The following is a 10,368-nucleotide window of genomic DNA, read 5'->3' as shown; positions in this document are numbered from 1 at the left end:
TGGTCTGGTATCACCATCAATCTCTGCAGAGGGCCAGGCATCATCTTGGCACATGAAACCAGCTAGCTCTGATTTTACCACCAACCCCACAAGGATAGGGTCCTGTTTCAGAGTCTAGACCCTCTAAGTCTTCACTCTTGGTGTTCATCAGGCCAACACTGTCCTCCCCTGTGTTTATCATAACATACTATAGAAATAATCCCTGAAAGTATAGTCTCTCCTCTCCTATGTTCATAAAAGAAAAACAGTTAATACTTGGGGATTTGCTGGTTAAGAAATATTATATCCAGGGGCACCTGGGTGGGTCAGTGGGTCTCAATCCTGGGTCATTTGCCAGACTACCTCTTCTCAGCAACATTGATCCACCTCCATAATTAGGCAATGTACTAAAGATTAAATTAAAGGCTTCCCTGGAAGTCTCACCCCTTCTTATTGTCTTTGTTCTCAGAGAAGCAACTCCATCAGTACCATGATATATCATTTTGTGGGTGTTTATGATGCTCCTTGTCATGATCAGTGCTGTTAGGGAATAGAAGGTTTGAAGCACTGGGATGTTGTTCCTCTAAGAGAATTCAGGTTTCATTGTCCCTTGGCCTAAAACTCCTGGAGAGATTCTTTCAAGACACAAAGACATAAGGGTAGCAGTAGTGGTTTAATTACAGTTTGGTTCCAAAGCCCACTGTAAGCTCTCAGTTGGGGATGACTGGATCAAACTTTTTTTTTTTTTTTCAGGGGAAAGCGCAAACGCAGTCCCCCACTACCACAAATTATGCAGTCGAGTTTCCCACATTTGGGGAAATCGCAGGGGTCAGCACATCCGGAGTGCAATGGATAAGCCTTGCCCTGGGAAAACCACCTTCGTGATCATGGTATCTCCCCTGCCAGGTAAGTATGGATCAAACTTTTAAAAGTCTGCTCCAGGGGTGCCTGGGTGGCTCAGTGGGTTAAAGCCTCTGCCTTCAGCTCAGGTCATGATCCCAGGGTCCTGGGATCGAGCCCCACATCTGGATCTCTGCTCCATGGGGAGCCTGCTTCCTCCTCTCTCTCTGCCTGCCTCTCTGCCTACTTGTGACCTCTATTAAAAAAAAATGTTTAAATGTCTGCTCCACTGAGGGACATCACTCCAGTGGCTAAGCAGAGGTGGAGCCCTCATGGGGACAGTTGTGGTCTCAGGTCTCACAGGATCACAGAAGGATTGGGGGTGTCTGAGTGCAGCAGAGTTCACAGGTATTAGAGCAGGGAAGCCAGCTACAAAGATGGAGCCAAAGTGTGAGCTCTCATCTTAAACTGATCACTTAAACTGTGATCCATGGCACAATCAGACCACTGCTCTTTGAGCAGGGACCCCACAAGTGGCCGATCTGGGGAGAGCCACCAGAAGAGCAGAGCAACAGGAATCTGCTGGCTTTGGAGACTCCAAATGGGGCTGTGTGCCAGAGACAAAAATGCTGGGTCAAAGGCTCGGTGAGCTCAGAGTGCAGCCAGAGACCTGGGAGATAGGAGTGATTGAGTGCTTTTCTCTGGGGGTGCACTGAGGAATGGGACCCTAAGCTCTGAAATCCTCCCAGCCAGAGATTGGGAGCCCCCCATTTTCATTCCCATCGTCCAGAGCTCTACAGAAAGCATTCAGGGAACAAAAGCTCCCAAGAGTGAGCTGGAGCAGATTACTTAGCCTGGCCCCTTGCAAAGGTGGCACGGTTCCACCTTGGACAAAGATATTTGAGAATCACTACAATAGGCCCTGCATCCAGAAGATCAGCAAGAACAACTAGTCAAGAACAAGCTTACTGATCAAGAGCAGCAGAATTCCAGAGGAGGGGAAAGCAAAGCTTGGAATTCATGGCTTTCTCCCCATGATTCTTTAATCTTGCAAAGTTAATTAAATTTTTTAATTTTATTTTTTCTTATTCTAATTTTTAACATTTCCTCTTTCTTCTTTTAATGTTTTTTAACTAGTTTATCTTAACTATACCTTTCTTAAAAAAATATTTTAAACCTTCATTATTATAGTCATATTTTATCCTTCATTGAATCTAACTTTATTTTTTTGTGTACATATAGGTTTTTTTCCTCTAAAACCTTTTGGTATATAACTTCTTCTAATAGATCAAAATATACCCTAAATCTAGCACAGGGCTTTATTCTAGTCTCCAGCAAATTCTCTCCACATTCTTTTTTTTTTTCTTTTCCCAACCAACTTATCTTATCAATTCCTTTTTTAGAATCCATTTTAAATTTTCATCTTTACAGTCATATTCCATCCCTTTATCATGTTTACCTTTATTTTTGTATATATATGTTTTCTTTCTTTAAAATTTTGGGAGGTGGTTTCTTCTTTTTTTTAATATTTTATTTATTTATTTGACAGACAGAGATCAAAATAAGTGTGCAGAGAGACAGGCAGAGAGAGAGGAGGAAGCAGGCTTTCCACTGAGCAGACAGCCTGATGTGGGGCTTGATCCCAGGACCCTGAGATCATGACCTGAGCCAAAGGCAGAGGCTTAACCCATGAGCCACCCAGGCACCCCAAGGTAGTTTCTTCTAAGAAATCAAAATGCACCTAAAACAGATGAAAGGTGCGCGCTTTCTCTCTCTCTCTCTCTCTCTCTCTCCATATATATATATATATATATATATATATATATATATATATATATAATTTTATTTTTTAATTATTTTTTAAAAAACTTTTTACCCCCTTTCGTCTTGCCCTGATTTTGGGTCTCTTATGATTTGGTTAGCATACATTTTTCTGGGGTCTTTGTCACCCTTCTACTATTTTATTCTCTCATTCATATATTTTTATTTGGATAAATAAAACAGGCTCCCTCAGCAGGAAGCCTGTTTCCCCCTCTCACTCTGCTTGCCTCTCTGCCTACATGTGATCTCTCTCTGTCAAATACATAAATAAAATATTAAAAAAAAAGCTATTAATGAGGTGCAATAAAAAATGGTGCATCTTACTGCTAGGATAAATGAGGCAGAAGAGAGAATTAGTGATATAGAAGACCAAATGATGGAGAATAAAGAAACTGAGCAAGAGAGACAAACAACTACTGGACCACAAGGGGAGAATTTGAGAAATAAGTGATACCATAAGACAAAGCAATGTTAGAAAAGTTGGGATTCTAGAAGAAGAAAGAGAGGGGGGCAGAAGGTATATTGAAGCAAATTATTGTACAGAATTTCCTAATATGTCAAAGGGAATAAGCATCAAAATCTAGAAGGTACAGAGAACCCCTCTCAAAATCAATAAGAACAGGTCCATACCCCATCATCTAATAGTAAAATTACAAGTCTTAATGACAAAGAGAAAATCCTGAAAGCAGCCCTGGACAATGGTTAAAATATTAGATTGGCAGCAGACTTATACACAGAGACCTGGCAGGCCAGAAAGAACTGGCATGATATATTCAGAGCACTAAATGAGAAAAACATGCAGCCAAGAGTACTATATCCAGCTAGGCTATCATTGAACATGGAAGGAGAGATAAAAAGCTTCCAAGACAAACAAAAACTAAAAGAATGTGCAAACACCAAACCAGTGCTGCAGAAAATATTGAAAGGGGTCCTTTAAGCAAACAGAGTGCCTAAAAGTAGTTGACCAGAAAGGAACAGAGACAATATACAGTAATAGTCACCTTACAGGCAACACAATGGCACTAAATTCATATCTCTCAATGGTTACCTTGAATGTAAGTGGGCTAAATGCACCAATCAAAAGACACAGGGTATCAGAGGGATAAAAAAAAAAAACCATCAATATGCTGTCTACAAGAAACTCATTGTAGACCCAAAGACACCACCAGATTTAAAGTGAGGAGGTGGAAAACAATTTACCATGCTAATGGACATCAAAGGAAAGCTGGGGTGGTAATCCTTATATCAGATCAATTAGATTTTAAACCAAAGAGTATATATAATAAGAGTTGAGGAAGTACACTGTATCATACTCAAAGGGTCTGTCCAACAAGAAGATCTAACACCTTTAAATATCTATGCCCCTAACATGGAGCAGCCAACTACATAAGCCAATTATAACAAAATTAAAGAAGCACAATTGACAATAATACAATGATAGTAGGGGACTTTAACACCCCCTCACTGAAATGGACAGATCATCCAAGCAAAATATCAACAAGGAAATAAAGGCCTTAAAGGACACACTGGACCAGATGGACATCACAGATATATTCAGAACATTCCATCCCAAAGCAACAGAATACACATTCTTCTCTAGTGCCCATGGAACATTCTCCAGAATAGATAACATCCTGGGTCACAAACCAGGTGTCAACCAGTACCAAAAGATTGGGATCATTGCCTGCATATTTTCAGACCACAATGCTCTGAAGCTAGAATTCAATCACAAAAGGAAATTTGGAAAGAACCCAAATACATGGGGACTAAAGAGCGTCCTTCTAAATAATGAATGGGTCAACCAGGAAATTTAAAAAAGAATTGAAAAAAATTCATGGAAACAAATGATAATGAAAACACAATGGTTCAAAATCTGTGGGACATGCAAAAGCAGTCCTGAGAGGAAAATACATACCGATATAAGCCTTCCTCAAGAAGTAAGAAAGGTCTCAAGTACACAACCTAACCCTGCACCTAAAGGAGCTGGAGAAAGAACAGCAAAGAAAGCCTAAACCCAGCAGGAGAAGAGAAATAATAAAGATCAGAGCAGAAATCAATGAAATAGAAACCAAAAAAAAAAACAAAACAAAACAAACAAGCAAAATAAAACAAAACAAATCAAAATCAGTAGAACAAATAAACAAAACTAGGAGCTAGTTCTTTGAAAGAATTAATATGATTGATGAACCTCTGGCCAGACTTACCAAAAAGAAAAGAGAAAGTACCCAAATAAGTAAAACCATGACTGAAAGAAGAGAGATTACAACCAACACCAAAGAAATAGAAACAATTGTAAAAACATATTATGAGCAACTATATGCCAACAAATTTTACAATCTGGAAGAAATGGATGCATTCCTAGAGACAATATAAACTACCAAAACTGAACCAGGAAGAAATAGAAAACCTGAACAGACCCATAACCAGTAAGGAGATTGAAGCCGCAATCAAAAATCTCCCAAAAAACAAAAGCCCAGGGTCAGATGGCTTCCCAGGGGAATTCTACCAAGCATTAAAGAAGAATTAATTCCTATTCTCCTGAAACTGTTCCAAAAAAATATAAATGGAAGGAAAACATCCAACTCATTTTATGAGGCCAGCATTACCTTGACCCCAAAACCAAAGACCCAACAAAAAGGGGAATTACAGACTAATATCCCCAATGAACATGGATGCAAAAATTCTCACCAAAACCCTAGCCAATAGGATCCAACAGTACATTAAAAGGACTATTCACCATGACCAAGTGGGATTTATTCCTGGGCTGCAACGTTGGTTTAACATCTGCAAATCAATCAATGGGATATAGTACATTAATAAAAGACAGAACAAGAACCATATGATACCCTCAATAGATGTTGAAAACGCATTTGACAAAGCACAACACCCTTTCTTGATCAAAACTCTTCAAAGTGTAGGGATAGATGGTACATACCTCAATATCATCAAAGCCAGCTATGAGAAACACACAGAAAATATCATTCTCAATGGAGAAAAACTGAGAGGTTTTCTGCTAAGGTAAGGAACATGACAGGCATGTCCATTATTACCACCGCTATTCAACATAGTACTAGAAGTGCTAGCCTCAATCAGACAGCAAAAACAAATTAAAGGCATCCAAATCAACAGTCTAACTATCACTCTTTGCAGATTATATGATACTTTATGTGGAAAACCTAAAGACTGCAATCTACATCTGCTAGAACTTGTACAGGAATTCAGAAAAGTGTCAGGATGCTCAGAGCTTCAGTTTAAAGATAAAAAGCAGGGCGCATAGATTCTGTAACATTCTCTTTGGCTTACAGTGGTTACACACAGAATAAATAATCAACGGAATGAAACCCATCCACTGAATGTGGGTCATGTGGGGAAAGAAATGTGTTATTGATGCAGCAGGTATATAATCTCTAAACTACAGTTTCCTCTGTTTGTTTCTCATTAACTGAGTAGTTCTAGTTTAATTAGTTCCCATTTTATACCCTTTCTGTGCACAAGATAAATTACCGCAGGCTTGAAAAATGGAGAACTTAAGAATATATTGAGTGTAAAGAAAGAGCTGACAAAATGCCATCAGAGTGGGCCTGGCACACTGTGGCCAACAACAAGCAGCCTCTCTCCCTGACTTGGCATGTGCATTGCCATCCAGGTTGCTGTTCAGGCTGTGCTGTACAGTCCATGCACAGATAAATTAAATAAACAAATAACTAGGAAGCTAAGTTCCTAACTGGGAGTTTGCTGTTGGACTTTAGTGGGTACATGCTGGCTATGAGTTAAACTGTCACAACAGAGAAACCCAACCCAGAATACTTAGAGTTTGTAGGCTAGAAGGGATTTGCAGTAAGCACACTGAAGAAAAAACAAGAAAAATAAGGTTTGTCCAAATTCCCAAAATGATTATTGGTCTCTTGATCAACTTCTCTTGCTCCTTCATGATGTGACTCCAACACCATGTTAGATGACCTTGATGGCTTCAGTTTATAATGTCTGGTGTGTGCAGAGAGCTCTGATCTGATTTTGGAGAAGTAATAGCCCAGGGGCTACTTAGTGCCTCCTAAGAGTTAGTGCCTAAGATGAGGCAAGCTTTCCTCCAGGGACTTTGGTGGGCTTAGATCTCCCCACCCTAACCCCATTCCATAAGCATGATTACCTGAAATAGACACAACAGGTTTTCTAGATAAAATTAGGTCCCCTCCCCACTAATTTCTGACTATTGTTAATCATTGATAACATCATTTTGGTATCAAAATATGTTAGAACTCCTTTAAAGCACTTTAAATTCATGCCATGAAAGATATCTGGATCAGGTTCAGACTCTTGGGAAAGTGGCTGCTGAAATCCCATTTGGAGACATTTTATTACCTTTGTTCCCTCTTGGGAGTATAATTCTAGCTGGCTATTTATAATTTCTCAGGTATAGGCCACCTGTTCACTTCCAATTCTCCTGCCTGTTTTATCCTTATTTCAAAGCAAAGAGAAGAGCAGGAAACATAAAGGGAGAACTTTTGAGCATAAATCTGGGAAAGCCTAGATGATGCTGTAGTAAGCAACAACCACCAGATCCACGTCAGAGTTGCACAACAAAAGTTTACGTCTTACACATACAAAGTCCATTCTAGAATGGAGGCAGCTCCCCGGGGTTGCTTTTATTGCCTCTGCCCATAAGTGACACCTGCGACTAATGTTCACGTGCCATTAGCCAGAACTTGTCCCTGGCTCCCCCATAATGCAAGGTGCTATGACTGTCACTCACCCCCGTGTGCCTGCTGAAGGCAAGAGGAATGGATACTGAGAGCACAGAAGTGCAGGTTTGCCATTGCACTTAACTCCCAAGTTATTCAAATTCCCAGTTCCCATCAAAGTTGTTAGTGGTAACAGAAGACATTTTAGCAAAGACAGCAGCTGGAATATATGCATTTACTTATTCGCATCTTAGTTTAGCTCTTAGCTTCACCAAACAGGGAATCTCTGCATTATCACTAGAAACCAGAGAAGTTTCTGGTGACATTCTTAGATCTCCAAAGAGTATCTTCAAGAATTGGGGCTGGATTTGGGGAAATGCTGATCCGTTAACAAAGTGCCACATGAAAGAATAAATCAATATGAATCTAAATGGGAGGGGAAAATCCCTTACAATTCCAGAAATGTCCACTGATGCCTAGCAGAACAGGCCTGGAGGTAAGAATAGCTCAGTGGTGAGACACTGGCCCTTACCACTTGCAGTGCAGAAACCTTATACACCAAAAGTCACAGCCACAGGAGATCCAAGAATAACAATGCTCCCCACCAGATTATGCCTCCCCTGAGGGCCCTTCAGGCAAAGGAAAGGAATGCCCAGTAGAGGGCTCCCAATGGCTATTTCTCAGGACCCAAAAGTTCTCAACTGTAACACTTTTTTCTTTTAAATTAAGATATAATTAACACATAACACCATATTAGTTTCAGTTGTACAAGATCATACTAGTTTGATATTTATATATGTTACATGATTACCACAATCATTCATCACCCCACAAAGTTATTTTTTTTATATGAAAAGAATTTATAACATCTTTCTAATGCACATGGGATACTGAACCTTTTATCTGAGGAAGTAATCTTAGAATAACTTGACACTCTTCCCTAAGAAATTCAAATAGGGACCAACACAATCCCTGACAGAACCTTATATTTAATTGAAAAAGAAAATAGTAAACAGGGGCGCCTGGGTGGCTCAGTGGGTTAAGCCGCTGCCTTTGGCTCAGGTCATGATCCCAGGGCCTGGGTTCGAGCCCCACATCGGGCTTTCTGCTCAGTGGGGAGCCTGCTTCCTCCTCTCTCTCTGCCTGCCTCTCTGCCTACTTGTGATTTCTCTCTGTCAAATAAATAAATAAAATCTTAAAAAAAAAAGAAAATAGTAAACATATATGTGAGTGTGTGTAGGTGTGCATAGCACACTAATGTGGGAAAATATTCAACAGACATAAAGACAGATTATTGTCATTATTATATTAAGTTATTGCAAATCACAAAGAAAAATATAAACATCTCAAGAACAAAACAGGCAAAAGATATGCATAGATAGGTTGTAAATGACTAACAAGTAAATAAACACAAAGTAGGATCATCTGAATCACTTGAGAAATAAGAATAAAATCAGCAGGTTTGGGAGGAGGAGTCAAGATGGCGGAGAAGTAGCAGGCTGAGACTACTTCAGATAGCGGGAGATCAGCTAAATAGCTTATCTAAAGATTGCAAACACCTACAAATCCAACGGGAGATTGAAGAGAAGGAGAACAGCAATTCTAGAAACAGAAAATCAACCACTATCTGAAAGGTAGGACTGGCAGAGAAGTGAATCCAAAGCGACGGGAAGATAGACTGCGGGGGGAGGGGCCGGCTCCCAGCGAGCGGCGGAGCAACGGAGCACAAAATCAGGACTTTTAAAAGTCTGTTCTGCTGAGGAACATCGCTCCAGAGGCTTAACTGAGGTGAAGCCCAGGCGGGGTCAGCGGGGCCTCAGGTCCCACAGGGTCACAGAAGGATCGGGGGTGTCTGAGTGTCGCAGAGCTTACCGGTATTAGAACAAGGAAGCCAGCTACAGAGACACAGCCGAGGAGTAAGCTCTAAACTCGGGGTTACCTTGAAACGGTCGCAGGCTCAGTGAGCTCGGAACGCGGCTGGAGGCCAGGGTGAGGGGAGTAATTGGGCGTTGTTCTCTGAGGGCACACTGAGGAGTGGGGCCCCGGGCTCTCGGCTCCTCCGTGCCGGAGACCGGGAGGCCGCCATGTTCATTCCCGTCTTCCAGAACTCTATGGAAAGCGCTCAGGGAACAAAAGCTCCCGAAAGCAAACCCAGCAAACCCGAGCGGATTACTCAGCCCAGCCCCGGGTAAGAGCGGTGCAACTCAGCCTGGGGCAAAGACGCTTGAGAATAACTACAACAGGCCCCTCCCCCAGAAGATCAACGAGAAACCCAGCCAGGACCAAATTCACCTACCAAGGAGTGCAGTTTCAATAAAGGGAGAGCGGCGGAATTCCAGAGGAGAAGAAAGCAAAGCATGGAACTCATGGTTTTCTCCCCATGATTCTTTAGCCTCGCAGTTAATTTAATTTTTTTTTCTTTTTCAATTTTTTTTCTCTTCTTCTGCTAAATTTTTTTAACTTTTACCGTTTTCTTTTTTAACGTTTTTAAAATAGTTTATCTAAACTATATATATATTTTTTTCCCTTTTATATTTTTTATCGGCTTTCTTTTTTTAATAGTTTTTTTTTTTCTTTCTGAACCCTTTTTTATCCCTTTTCTCCCCACTCACGATTTGGGATCTCTTCTGATTTGGCTAAAGCATATTTTCCTGGGGATGGTGCCAGCCTTTTAGTATTTTACTTGCTCCTTCATATACTCTTATCTGGACAAAATGACAAGGCAGAAAAATTCACCACAAAAAAAAAAGAACAAGAGGCAGTACCAAAGGCTAGGGACCTAATCAATACAGACATTGGTAATATGTCAGATCCGGAGTTCAGAAGGACAATTCTCAAGGTTCTACCCGGGCTTGAAAAAGGCATGGAAGATATTAAAGCAACCATCTCGGGAGATATAAAAGCCCTTTCTGGAGAAATAAAAGAACTAAAATCTAACCAAGTTGAGATAAAAAAAGCTATTAATGAGGTGCAATCAAAAATGGAGGCTCTCACTGCTAGGATAAATGAGGCAGAAGAAAGAATTAGCGATATAGAAGACCAAATGACA

At 40.6% G+C, this 10,368-nt stretch overlaps 1 non-coding gene across 1 annotated transcript; it reads right to left on the bottom strand.

Annotated features, from left to right (window-relative positions):
* Positions 1 to 729: 729 nt before the first annotated feature.
* On the bottom strand, positions 730 to 893 carry LOC125096693 (U1 spliceosomal RNA). Its single transcript, XR_007126350.1, has one exon. It is a non-coding gene; the product is annotated as a U1 spliceosomal RNA (small nuclear RNA).
* Between the last annotated feature and the right edge of the window lie 9,475 nt (positions 894 to 10,368).

This window comes from Lutra lutra, chromosome 3 (assembly GCF_902655055.1).
Source record: "Lutra lutra chromosome 3, mLutLut1.2, whole genome shotgun sequence".
NCBI classification, from domain to species: Eukaryota; Metazoa; Chordata; class Mammalia; order Carnivora; family Mustelidae; genus Lutra; species Lutra lutra.
This window is presented reverse-complemented; position numbering and strand designations above follow the sequence as displayed.